The sequence below is a fragment of the Acanthochromis polyacanthus genome, chromosome 19, assembly GCF_021347895.1.
Source record: "Acanthochromis polyacanthus isolate Apoly-LR-REF ecotype Palm Island chromosome 19, KAUST_Apoly_ChrSc, whole genome shotgun sequence".
Lineage (NCBI taxonomy): Eukaryota > Metazoa > Chordata > Actinopteri > Pomacentridae > Acanthochromis > Acanthochromis polyacanthus.
The window spans coordinates 25,860,430-25,872,472 of record NC_067131.1 but is presented as its reverse complement, the minus strand read 5'-3'; the positions used below and the strand labels follow the sequence as shown (position 1 = coordinate 25,872,472).

Sequence of the window (12,043 nt, the reverse complement as noted above, 5' to 3'; positions counted from 1 at the left end):
CTGTCCCAGCAGCGACATCTGGGTATATCAACGCTTAACATGGAGGGGGAGGAGTTTTTGACCTGCACTGCAATTAGCACCTGCAATTAACAGGTGGGGCTTCAAAAAAAGGTGGTGTCCAGATTTATATACAGTTTGTTGTGGAGGCACAAACTAAATAAAAGAAGATTTGATATTGGTCTAACCAGTGGACACAAACCTGTATCCAGAGGGTTGATGTTGTTCTGTGTCAGCTGGATGTATGGAGAAAGATTGTTTGCCAAAAAATTATCATAGTAACTTTGTCAAGCAACAAAGTATCAGGACTGTGTGTTTGTCATCTTCGGTTGGAGTTTTTTGTTCAAAACTGAAGGAACATTAATGCTATAAAGGCATTGCGTGGCCACATTGATGTTTTTAATTGCGTCTAACTAGATCTTCAAGATATGGTGTTTCAGTTGAAACACTTATGCAAATCTCAAATCTCTAAATAATTCAGAGCTGTGCACAATTCATTATGTGTATTGTTTCCACACATTGCTACATGCAATGACTACCTGAATTAGTATGTCTTTGTATCCAAAGAATACAGTAGCGAAATAAGAAGCAGTTCAAACCAGCTGTATGTACACCTGTGTTGTTTCAGGTTATTGTACATTGACCCAGTATGTCTTTTTTATTCAGTTTTACTGTGAAGGTAAATGTTTGAGAAAATTGAATTTATAAGGGAAATGGTATTGCAGTAATCTTGCATAATAAGGAAAAAATATTCTGTCTTCCACAGGCAGAAAGCAGTAAGTGCACAAACAGTGAAGCTGAAAGGCAGCAATTATTGCTACTCTGCTAAACTAGGGTTTTAAGAGGAAGCTTTTCAGATTATTCACTAATTTTCTTGTGGCACTTTTCTTAGTTGCAGTCAATTATCAAGTTCCAGAAATAAATTATTTAAATAGTGACAAAATAAGAATCTCTGCGTCTTGCTAATTAGATGGATTTCATTTGAGACGTTTATCATTTGGCGTAATACTGACATTGTGTTCTTAATCCGCTTTTATGTCTTTATTTTACCATGAAGTAGTTTATGATGGTACACATTCAAGCAACAGACACAAAGCCTTCTGGGAGCTGTAGTAGTGGACCTATGATCCAAATAATGTCTTTTTTTTTTCCCTGAAGGAATTTCAGCATGCATAATTTTTAGGTGACAACTGAATAGCAGGTTACCCGGTTTCATGTTTTCAGGAAAATGATAAGATTAAGTCCTTTGTAATAAAACTGAACTGTTCAATGGAAGCTTTTGAAAGAGAAGCCTACGCGGAAGTGGGATGAGAACTACTTGGAGTTTCCGAGGTGTACTTGAAGGCACCATAAGGGCGGAGTTAGCAGTGAAGTTTAGCCTAGCAGGAAACACCGAGGCAGCGCCGTAGCAGGGAAAGAAAGCAAGCCACCTCGGTTTAGTTTTAACCGGTCCTCAGATGTGAGATTTTCTCTGCAAATACGTTGTCGCTTGGATCCTGGGAGTACTCGCTTTCGGTCTGCTCATATTTTCATTGACTTGATAAGACGAGAGAATTCGTAGCGAACTAAATAGCAGGCGCTGGCCGGAGGTGGAATCTGCTTCAGCGGCTGTAGACGGTGGACATCGGCGGAGCAACGGCCGTTTTGTATCAGGTGAGTTGGGAGGTGGGCCCTCATATTTACACAGGGCTGGCAGCCACAGGTGTTTGCTCGTTGGCGAACAATTGAGCTACGCAGTTTATCACAGTCACCTGTTTTCGGTTAACTACCTGAAACGAGTTCAACTGAAACTAGCTAAAGTTGTTTAAGCGAGCACCATTCTTCCAGTTGTTCACTGGCTAGCTGGCTAATCTTTACTCCTAATATCCCTCTCAAATATCTTTGTTGTCTGGACTATTAGCACGTTTACGCATTTCCTATAACTAGTTACACCGCCTTATTCTTAGTGGGAAAACTAAGGGTCGATATGCCACATGTTCAACTTCTAGCAAGTAGTTTCAGTCATCAGAAATGCATTCTGACTAACACGAACTTATTCTTCACTGTTTACTTCATGTCGAATTTACATTACTCCGCGAGTAAGATCTGAAAACGTTTCAGTCATATTTTAATGGAAAGCATGGTTTGTCTATAATCAAGCCAACACTAAATTGACATTTTTGCTCTTACACTGGTAAGGATGTGTTTAAACCGAAGTTTGTATTGTGATTGTTTGACCGCTGGCTAGCTTGTTAACCATAAACCTAAAGTAAACAGTACGTCTTTGCAAAGATAACTAGCTTCAATAGGCCTTAGCACACACCTGCGCCAAACCACTGCAACTGGAAGCAGCTCATTTAGCAAAGTCAAAACAGACAATTGATCAGTGCTTTACTCATTGAACGGTGCTTTAACTGGTCACATGGGTTGTATCGAGTAGAGTAAACTGTGGTGTTTCTTGCTTACCTGGGTGTGTAGCTGCAGCTAGTGTTGCATAATTACGGAAACGTAAAACTCGAACAAGGTGTGTCTCCCCAGCAGGTATGTTAGTAAGGCCCTGAGTCAACGATCTGGTTTCAGACATGAGTAACTAATGTGTGTGTGCGTGGAGGGGGTATACCTGTTTGGCAAGTTTAAGGAAAATTCAGAATAAAATGACGAAATTTACAATAGGGCTGCCACTATCGACCGTTTAGGAGATTAGTTGATTAAATTTCCTCCAAAAAAGGAAAAACATGATCATTCAGTTAGGGTTATTTTATTTAAACAAACTGTATGCCATCGTATAACGACACTGCACGAAATGGGTCAAAAGTTTCCATATTAAAGTGCAACACAAAGTAGAGTTAAACTGGACTCTCCAAGACTAGAAAAATGGTGCAGAAGGGTTATTATTCACGTCAGTAGTGCAACTACAAAAAATGCAAAAGTGAAAAAGTTTGGCCTCTATATTAAAGTGCAACATGATGGATATTTTACAAGCAGTGAAAGCAACTTTTTTTCCTTCTGATTGTCTAATTGTTCTCTGACTTTGGCCGTAGCTTTGACCTCTATATAAAAGATGTATGTACAGCAGTTTTTTAACCACATGTATACAGTGAGTTTGTCAGACAGTGTTGTGGTTATAAAGGATTTTAGTGGTGCACAGCAGCAGCTTGGTAGTTGGTAGCTGTTGGTGTTAATGGACTATGTTTAAGTCGCTATTATGTACTTGTTCTGTCGTCTGACAGCAGAAACCGATAAATACATGTCTGAGAACAGCTCTACTGGGAATTGAATTTGGCTCTATTAATATACTGTAAAGCTCTCTATAAGCACAGACGGCAGGAAAGAAGCAGACAGTTGTAATAGGCCTCCTTGCTAAAGAGCACTTATCTATTTCTCTATTAGGGCTCCTGCATTTTTTTCTGCTGCTGTAGTATGCTTTTGGGGTTTTTGAAAATGTAGGAATCGGATGTTGTCTTAATCTGTAGCAGCTGTCCAGTGATTGTAACCAATAAACAACTTAAGTCAAGAAGGAAAATGTGCTGTAATGAAATAAAGTAAAAGAAAAAAGCACACATTGATTGAAAACATTGACATTAATGCAGCTGATAATGCCAAATGATCACAGCAGCTCTGATTTCAAATACAATACAAATATTCCATTAGAGCTGAACGTACATTGTATCCTTTGATCCAAAGCCAGCCCTTTTCAGACATGCACTCCATTCTGTTAATATGACAACAACTGAACAAGTCAGCCTCCTGTTTGAATATAAACTCTATTAACTTTTCCGTACAAGATGTGCCACAGTCTTACTAGGTCGAACCTAGCTGCATTTCTGTGTCACTTTCAACATGACAAGTCTGAATGGTGCTCAGTTCCATTAATGATCCCTTGAGTTGTGTGACAAGGCTTTAGAGTATTCTTTTATTCCAGCACTACAGCATGATTATTTGTCCGAAAAATATCACAGACTGCAAAAGACACAGTTTGTGTGCCAAAATCAGGACACAACTTTTTGAAAAAATGAATGGCGTGTTACATGTAAGCCAGCTGTTACCTTGTGTAAACCTCTAACTCTTCAAACAGGGTTCTTTAAATTTTAGATGCAAAACTTGTACAGCACTCACTGTAAATAAAGACTTGATCCTGCTGAAAGACACACATACTGCAGCCTTTCAGCTCCACCTGCATCAGCCCAAGACAAGCCAAACAAAAAACCATTGTTCTCAGCAGACTTAGTGTTGTTTGACCTGCATGGCAAAGTCCACCTGAAACTATCATAAAGGCAAAATAAATGGCCCTTCCCAAAAGCAGGGCAAGGCAGAAGTGAGCTTTTGCCAAGCTGAAAGCAACATTTTGAACAAAGCAGGAATTTCTGAGCAATATTTGTTGTATAAACAATGCAGATTTGCTGGCAAAGCAGTCAATGTTTATTTCAAAGGCTTCCTTTTTCAAACTTTTAACATGAGCATGAATTTATTTCACCTAGTGTTGGTGAAGGAACGCACATTAGCCATACCTTGCTTGTAAACTTTAGACGGAGCGCTCGGTCAGACAGTCCTGCTGTGTTTAAAGCTGTTAACTGCTAACTTGATTCTTGTTTTACCTCCCCAATGTGCAACACATTATCTGGCAGGAAAAGCTGTTCTGTGGTTTGCTAATGGGATGGCATAGGAACTACAAAAACTATAGTGTTCTCTTGCTCATCAGACTTTGCAGCAGATAAACATTATGAAAATGTTGTGACGGCTAGTACTGCAAGCTACCAGTATTGCACATTGCTCGAGTTTAGCCTGCCTCTGAACGATTCAGAGCTCGTACCTTAAATCTTGAGGGGAAAAAAAGGCTATGCATGTATGGACTCAGTGTAGGCATTTAGTTAAAAAATGTTTGATGTGAAGAATTAGAGGGGAGACCTGAAACTAGCAATTTAGACTATAAACCTATCTCAGAAAATGTTTAATGAGGAGATAGATTGAAGGAGAAGTAGGGTCTTTTACTCCTTGTCTTCTATCTCATCAGATGTCTTCAGAGTCGTCCTCTGCTAGCCATTTAAAGGAATGCAGCTTTAAAGCATTGCTGTGTTGGTTTCATTTTTCAAAACTGGAAACTACGTTTATCTTTTATGTACAGTTTGGATGGCAGCTTTAGTGGATGTTGCAGTCACATGTCTCATGAATCCCATAAAGTTTTTTTTAAATCTGTTGCTATTGCACTTGCACAGCTGAAGAAAAATAGCTGTCAGGATTTTTTTTCCTGCATTTTCACTTAGTGTTTTTAATCATCTATTTAAAAAGCACACATTAAAGGTGGATAGAAGAGCACTGCTAATTTCAGCTGGTTCGGTTCGCATTCACACCAGTGTTTTCGCAGTTGAACCAACTACGATGAATGTTATATCTCCCCCCAGTCGTTTGGCGGCGCTGTTCAGAAAAATAAGGTGTTTTAGATGACGTAGGTGAACGCTGATTGGCGCAGCATGTGAAGAGGGAAAAATCCCAGAAGAAAACATTGCATGGATCGAGGTTTATTCGTAAACAATGAACTATGCTCTCCTGTTCGTTCTTGTTGCCATATATTCGTGTCGTTGCTTTATGCAGCAAGCACAAATACTGCTGTTGTTCCAGCATGAAGCTTGCATTCGGTACGAGAACATTACACAGTCGTTTTTGGCTACGGAAGCTCCCGTAGACCAAAAAGTCTGCTGCGCCATCAAGCCGGTCCGAATGGAGACAGGTTTGTGTTCTCACCAGGAGCGAACCGAACTGGAGTTCACATAGAACCGGACCGAGACCACCTCTCGAAGGTGGTCTCGGTCCGGTTCTTTAGTCTGCACCAAAAACATCTGGTCTGCTTTCACACCAGCCCAAACGAACCGTACTTGCTGGTGTTGCGGACTCCAGTCCGCTTTAAGCGGACCAAAAGGCGTATGTGTGAAAGCACCCTAAGCCAATGCTCGAGGCCCCTGAGGTGCTTCACCAAGATTTGAATAGTTGACACACCGACAACTTTACCGCGTCTGATGAAGAGAGCTGAGACCAATGCTTGCTGTTCCAATAATCTGCGTTTATTACTCCAAATAAGTATCGTCCAACACCTTTAATCTAAAACAAACAATTCATTGTTACTGACTTTTCAGCGGCAGCTTCAATGGCGGTCAAAACTGTTTTTTCCTTTCGGGCGGAACACCTGCCCGGACAAAAATTGGTTCCTATTTATAATAAATCGAGCTCATTGGCTCCTACAGTGTTCATTTATTGTCTTGCAGACCTGACATGCCAACCATGCCTATTTGATAATGTGATTTGTGTCATTCCAGGTGTTCCTGTTCAAGTTTTCTGAGATGCATTTATTTTAAATCTGTTTTGTTTTGCTCACATAGCTATATTTTGATACAGGCAAGCGAGCTAACATTGCATTTTCTCTGCATGAGTTCCTTGTCCTGAAGACTACCGTATTTTCACGACCAAAAGGCGCACTGTACCAAAAGGCGCAGTCTCAGTTATGTGTGCCATTACTGTATTTAACACACACATAAGGCGCACCTGATTATATGGCGAGGGTTTTATATACAATCCACGCCCACACTTCCCCCTTTAACGTTCTCATGGTGTCCTCTACTACGTCGGCCTTACAACAACAACACACACACAAGCATACAAGTGTGCTTGTTTAAAAATAGAGCGGGAGCAAAACTGAGTTTGGTATTCACATTTTTTTTTTACCGGTAATCGCCATCAATCAAACCCATGGAAGTCCTCATCCTCTGTTTCTGAATTGAACAGCTGCGCTAAACCTCCATCAAACATGCCAGGTTCACTTTCTTCACTGTCAGAGTCACTTTCCGTGCCGTGCGGCTCCTCGGAAATGATGCCGGCTTTTGCGAAAGCTCGAACAACAGTGCCAGCAGACACGTTAGCCCAAGCATCTACAATCCATTGGCAAATTGTGGCGTAACTCGCCCGGCGCTGCCTTCCACTCTTAGTGAAACTGTGGTCTCCATCGGTCATCCATCGCTCCCACGCCGCTCGCAGCCTTACTTTGAACGGCCGGTTCACACCGATGTCCAGCGGTTGGAGTTCCTTTGTCAGGCCTCCCGGAATGACAGCAAGCTCAGAGTTCATTTGCTTCGCTTGTTTTTTCACATCGGCTGTGAGATGGGCACGCATAGAGTCACAGATCAACAGCGATGGTGATGCGTGGAAAAAAACCACCTGGTTTATGTCCGTCTTACAACAACAACACACACAGGACGCACTGCACCATAGGGCGCGCCGCACATTTTGAAGAAAATCTAAGACTTTTATGTGCGCCTTATAGTCGTGAAAATACGGTATATGAATGAACTGCTCAGGTCAGAAGGCACTGCCGGTTAGAATCTGAAGCTCCACTACTGTAAACTTTGTGTTTCAGATTTCTCTCCCTGGTTCTGATTACAGGAAGGAGGGAGTGAGTTGGTGGGAGATATATCCTGCCAGCCACTCCCAAAACTGACAAGATCTCTTTTCTGTTGTGTTAGGGACACTGGAAGGAAGCATCTCTGTAGTGTTTGCTTTAGTGATGGACTCCTCCCACTCTTCTCTCATTAGCTGCATTCTTCTGTCTTAACACAGGAAAGTAGCTTGTACTGCATATGTATTCACCAGTACAACATGTTATCCCAGTTTCAGCCACCTGATGGTTTCTATTCCATGCTGCTCAGATGGATTCTCCTTCTTCCATTTCCCCCTCCTCTCGTCACCCTCTGCTGTGTGCACAGACCTGACACAAATGACACCCTAAACTGCAGTACACCACTCAGTGCTGAACTGAAGGGATGTGTTTCCATCACTACAACCAATAATAGCTCAGTGATTTCCAGTTCAAAATCAGAGCGCTTTCATTCAGTGCCTTAATGTGCTTGATAGTCACATGTGCATTTGTGATCAGACTGCATACCTTAATATTTCTCTGTCTGCATCTAACAGCAGCTGCCAAGCAGGTTCTCATACAGCTGTTGGAATGTGGTTTATGTTTTAGGTTCAGTTTTTAGGCACATTCAATATGAATGTTTGCACTTCAGATGTATGACTTGATCAGACATCACTTGAGAAAGCATTGATTTTTGTTGCATATTTTTTCCTGTCTTTCCGCACGTGCCAGCATAACTGCAGTTTGCATAAGTCCACAAGTTAAATGTTTTGGATGCCTGGCATTTCCTGGCGAGTCATTCTTGCTCTGAAGCAGCATGCTAGCTATGTCTGAGTGACATAGCTCGAGCAGCAGCTCTGCTGGTCAAGATGCCTTTTCTTGAGGTGGCTATCGTCATGTCCAGGCATGTTTTGTGCATTTTTGTTCTTCCACTGACTTCTTTCTGAACTTAGATGATTCAGTAAATATGCTGGGAATTCGATGACATCACTGACCTGTAGATTAAGGAGTACCAAAGGTAACCTTGCAAGGGGAGAGCAAACACATCCAGGATGATGTATTGAACAGCAGGGACGAGCTTTCAGAATGGGACTATGTGAGATGAGCCGATAAGGCTGTTGAATTTGCGATCAAAGGTAAATGCAGTTGTTGGCCTTATCTTGTTCAGAGATGAGCTCAAGGTAGCTCAAACAGTGTGATGATAGACGAAGCATTCACTGCTTATGTTTTTGCCAAGTTAAATTTCTGGGAAAATCCATGTATGAGAGTAGAGCCGGGATGCACCACAGACCAGCACTGGGCTGAAACTGATTTCATTAGCTGTGCCTCTGTGTTACCCACTTTTCACATCCTATTGTGCTTCTAGTTGACCTGAAACAAACAGGTAGTTCCTGTCACAATAACAGCCTTGTTCACATTCTTAGCAGTGTCAGTGAAACTTTTTGTATTGTGTGCATAGCAACTGACATCGTTACCTGCTCAACAGGTGAAGTTAGTTGTTGTTATGCTGACCGTTCCCTGTCAGAATAGTGAACTTTAAAAGTTCCTTGTAATCATGACTGTATAATAATTGTCATTAACATCAACTTTGGGGAAGTTTCAGCAGAACATTTTACCAATAATTCACTGAGCAATAGCTAGAAAATAACCATTTAAGGAATCAAAATTGGGAGTCAAAATAGGGTTGTAATCCGGAATATCACCAGTAAAATTTTCATTTTCTATTAATCTGCTCATTATTGTCTCCATAAATTGTTGTGTCTAAGATAATGGACAATGTAAAAAGCTAATTCTTTTTGAGGTTTTGTTTTATAGGACCTAATAACCAAAACCCCAAAGCTTGAGTATATTGTACATTATGGCAAAAAAAATCCTATAATTTCTACTTTATAGTTGATGAAACATGGTGAGTCACTTTTCAGAATTTTCTTTTGAATCTCTAGGAGGAATCTCTTGTAATATGCATTTTTTTTTTAACGAAAGGCAATGGGTTTGGCACAGTATCCTCTTTATTTAGATGCAGTCACCTACACTCCCCTCCGAAAGTATTGCAACAGTGAGGCCAATTCCTTTCCTTTTGCTGTAGACTGAAACACTTGGGTTTGACATCAAAAGATGAATATGAGACAGTAAATCAACAGTTCCGCTTTTATTTTCAGGTATTTACATCTGGATCTGATACAAAACTTAGAAGATAGCATTATTTGTAACGGCAGACCAAATTTTTAGGTGAGCAAAAGTATTGGAACAGACAAACTTGAAGTAGATTAAAGTGAATAAGGCTTTTTTGCAAATTCTTTGCTTAGAATAACTACATCAAACCTGTGACCCATTGACATCTCCAAACTTTTGCATTCTTCTTTTTGATGCTTTTCCAGGCTTTCACTGCAGCCTCTTTCAGTTGTTGTTTGTTTTGGGGAGTTATTCCCTTCAGTCTCGTCTTCAGCAGGTAAAATGCAACTCTATAGGGTTGAAGTCTGGAGATTGACTTGGTCAATCTAAAACCTTCTCCTTTGTTGTTTTGGTGGTGTGTTTTGGGTCATTATTTTGCTGCATGATGAAAGATCTTCCAGTCAGTTTGGTTGCATCTTTCTTTAAATTGGCAGACAAAATGTTTCTGTAGACTTCTGAGTTCATTTTGCTGCTGCCATCATGTGTTCCGTCTTCAATGAAGACTAATGAGCCCGTCCCAGAAGAAGCCATGTAAGCCCAAGCCATGACATTACCTCTACTGTGTTTCACAGATGAGCTTGTATGTTTGGGATCAGGAGCAGAGCCTTTCTTTCTCCAAACTTTAGCCCTTCCATCACTTCATTTTTGTCTCACCACTCCATAAAACTTTGTCCCAGAATTTTTGAGGCTCATCTCTGTACATTTTTTTTTTTTTTTTTGAGCAAATTCCAGCCTGGCCTTCCTCTTCTTGCTAACAAGTGATTTGCATCTTCTGATGTAGCCTCTGCTCTTTTGTTGATCAAGAGTAGATTGTGATACCTTCACTCCTGCCCTCTGGAGGTTGTTACTGATGTCACTAACAGTTGTTTTAAGGTCTTTCTTTGCAGCTCTCGCAATGTTTCTGTCATGAACTGCTGCTGTTTTCCTTGGTCTACCCGTTGGATGTCTGTTATGTAATACAACAGTGGTTTCTGTCTTCTTCGGGACATTCCAGTTGGTTGGTTAGGGTTAGGGCTATGGTCAATGTTGGTGCAATGGTTCTGATTGATTTTTCTATCTTCTCTGAGCTTCATAATTGCTTGTTTTTCACCCATAGACAGCTCTCTGGGTTTCATGTTGGTTTCACCTCTATCTATAGATGCAGTCTGCACAGGCAAAATCCAAATCTGACACTGAATGTAGAATTTGAGTGCTGTTTATTGTTGAATAATCAATATAATAGGACACATCAGGGCAACAAAACACCTGTCAGTCACATGTACTTTTGTTCATATGAAAATGGGTATGTTCAAAGAAAAGGTGCTGTCTTTTAAGTTGAATATCAGATCCAAATGTAAATACCTGGAAATAAAAGCTGAAAAGCTGATCTCTTGTCTCCTTCATCATTTGATGTCAAACTCAAAAGTTTTTAATCTACAGCAAAATTAAAGGAATTGGCCTCACTGTTCCAGTACTTTTAGAGGAGCGTGTGTATACATTCCTCTTTATATGGATACACTGAGAAAGAACCCATTTCATATTGCGAGTGGGCAGGTGGTCAGTGGATAATGTTGTAAAATCAACAAAGTCACACCGTAAGTGCTGTCTGCCTCCTGACATACAAGCACCACAGGATTGTGCAACTTATCCTCCCATCAAAGTCATGAACATGTTTCTGTGATATACCAATACGCCTATTCCATACAAATTATATGTTCACAAAGTTCTTCAAACAGTTGCCTGATTTCCTCAGCTTATTGAATATTCTGCTGTTTCTTCTTCTCAAGTCAGGCAGTAGAGAATTTCGAGGAGGTAGTTGATCTAATCGTTTGTGCCGTTGTCCTTAGACATCACTGCAGGGCACATAATTGTGATGTTCATTCCCAGCTTTGGCCCCTTGATAAGTAGCTAGTGTAGAAATAACAGGAGTGTATTTTAGTGACAGGGTAATATGTGCTCTGTCTGCCCGTTTACTTAAAAGGCCACAATTAATCAGGTTAGAGTCGAGCAACTGTTGGATTAGGGATGTGTGAAAACTGCAGAGAGAAACCAGCTCCTGACATGTAGCGTGTTTTAAGGGCTGGTTTTACTGGATGAATCATAGCTTTCCATATTGTTTGATCGACTGTTTCCATGTGTGCCTATGTAAGGATTGTATTCCTGCTGTCGTTTTATCGTCAGTAGATTCTTCCTTCAGCCCTTAGGAGCTGTCATGTTTGTGAAGCAGACCTCCTACCCTGCCATCGTCAGCAGAGCTTATGGCTTTGAGCTCCCACTTTCTGCTCCACTGCTTCTCCTGGGACTGTCTCACACACACTCAGTGTCTACAAGGACTACAAGCTTATAATGTGCCACGACAATAAGCATGGTGTTTTCCTGTGAGAACTATTGGCTGCTTGGTGCTGCTTTACTTGCTTTCTCGTCACTCTTATTTCTGAACATTTTTAGTAGGTCTTTAGAGTTGTTGGTTGTTCAATTTGTCATGAGAGTTCTGACACTGGTATCAGTATTGATGCA

General features: G+C 40.8%; 1 protein-coding gene across 1 annotated transcript in view; it reads left to right on the top strand.

Annotated features, from left to right (window-relative positions):
- The first annotated feature begins 1,351 nt into the window (after window positions 1-1,351).
- The window catches only part of llgl2 (LLGL scribble cell polarity complex component 2), a 42,121-nt gene continuing 31,429 nt past the window's right edge, over window positions 1,352-12,043 (top strand). The window contains exon 1 of the mRNA XM_022211913.2: window positions 1,352-1,650. The gene's annotated coding sequence lies outside the window, so the exon portion shown is untranslated. The remainder of the gene's footprint in view (window positions 1,651-12,043) is intronic.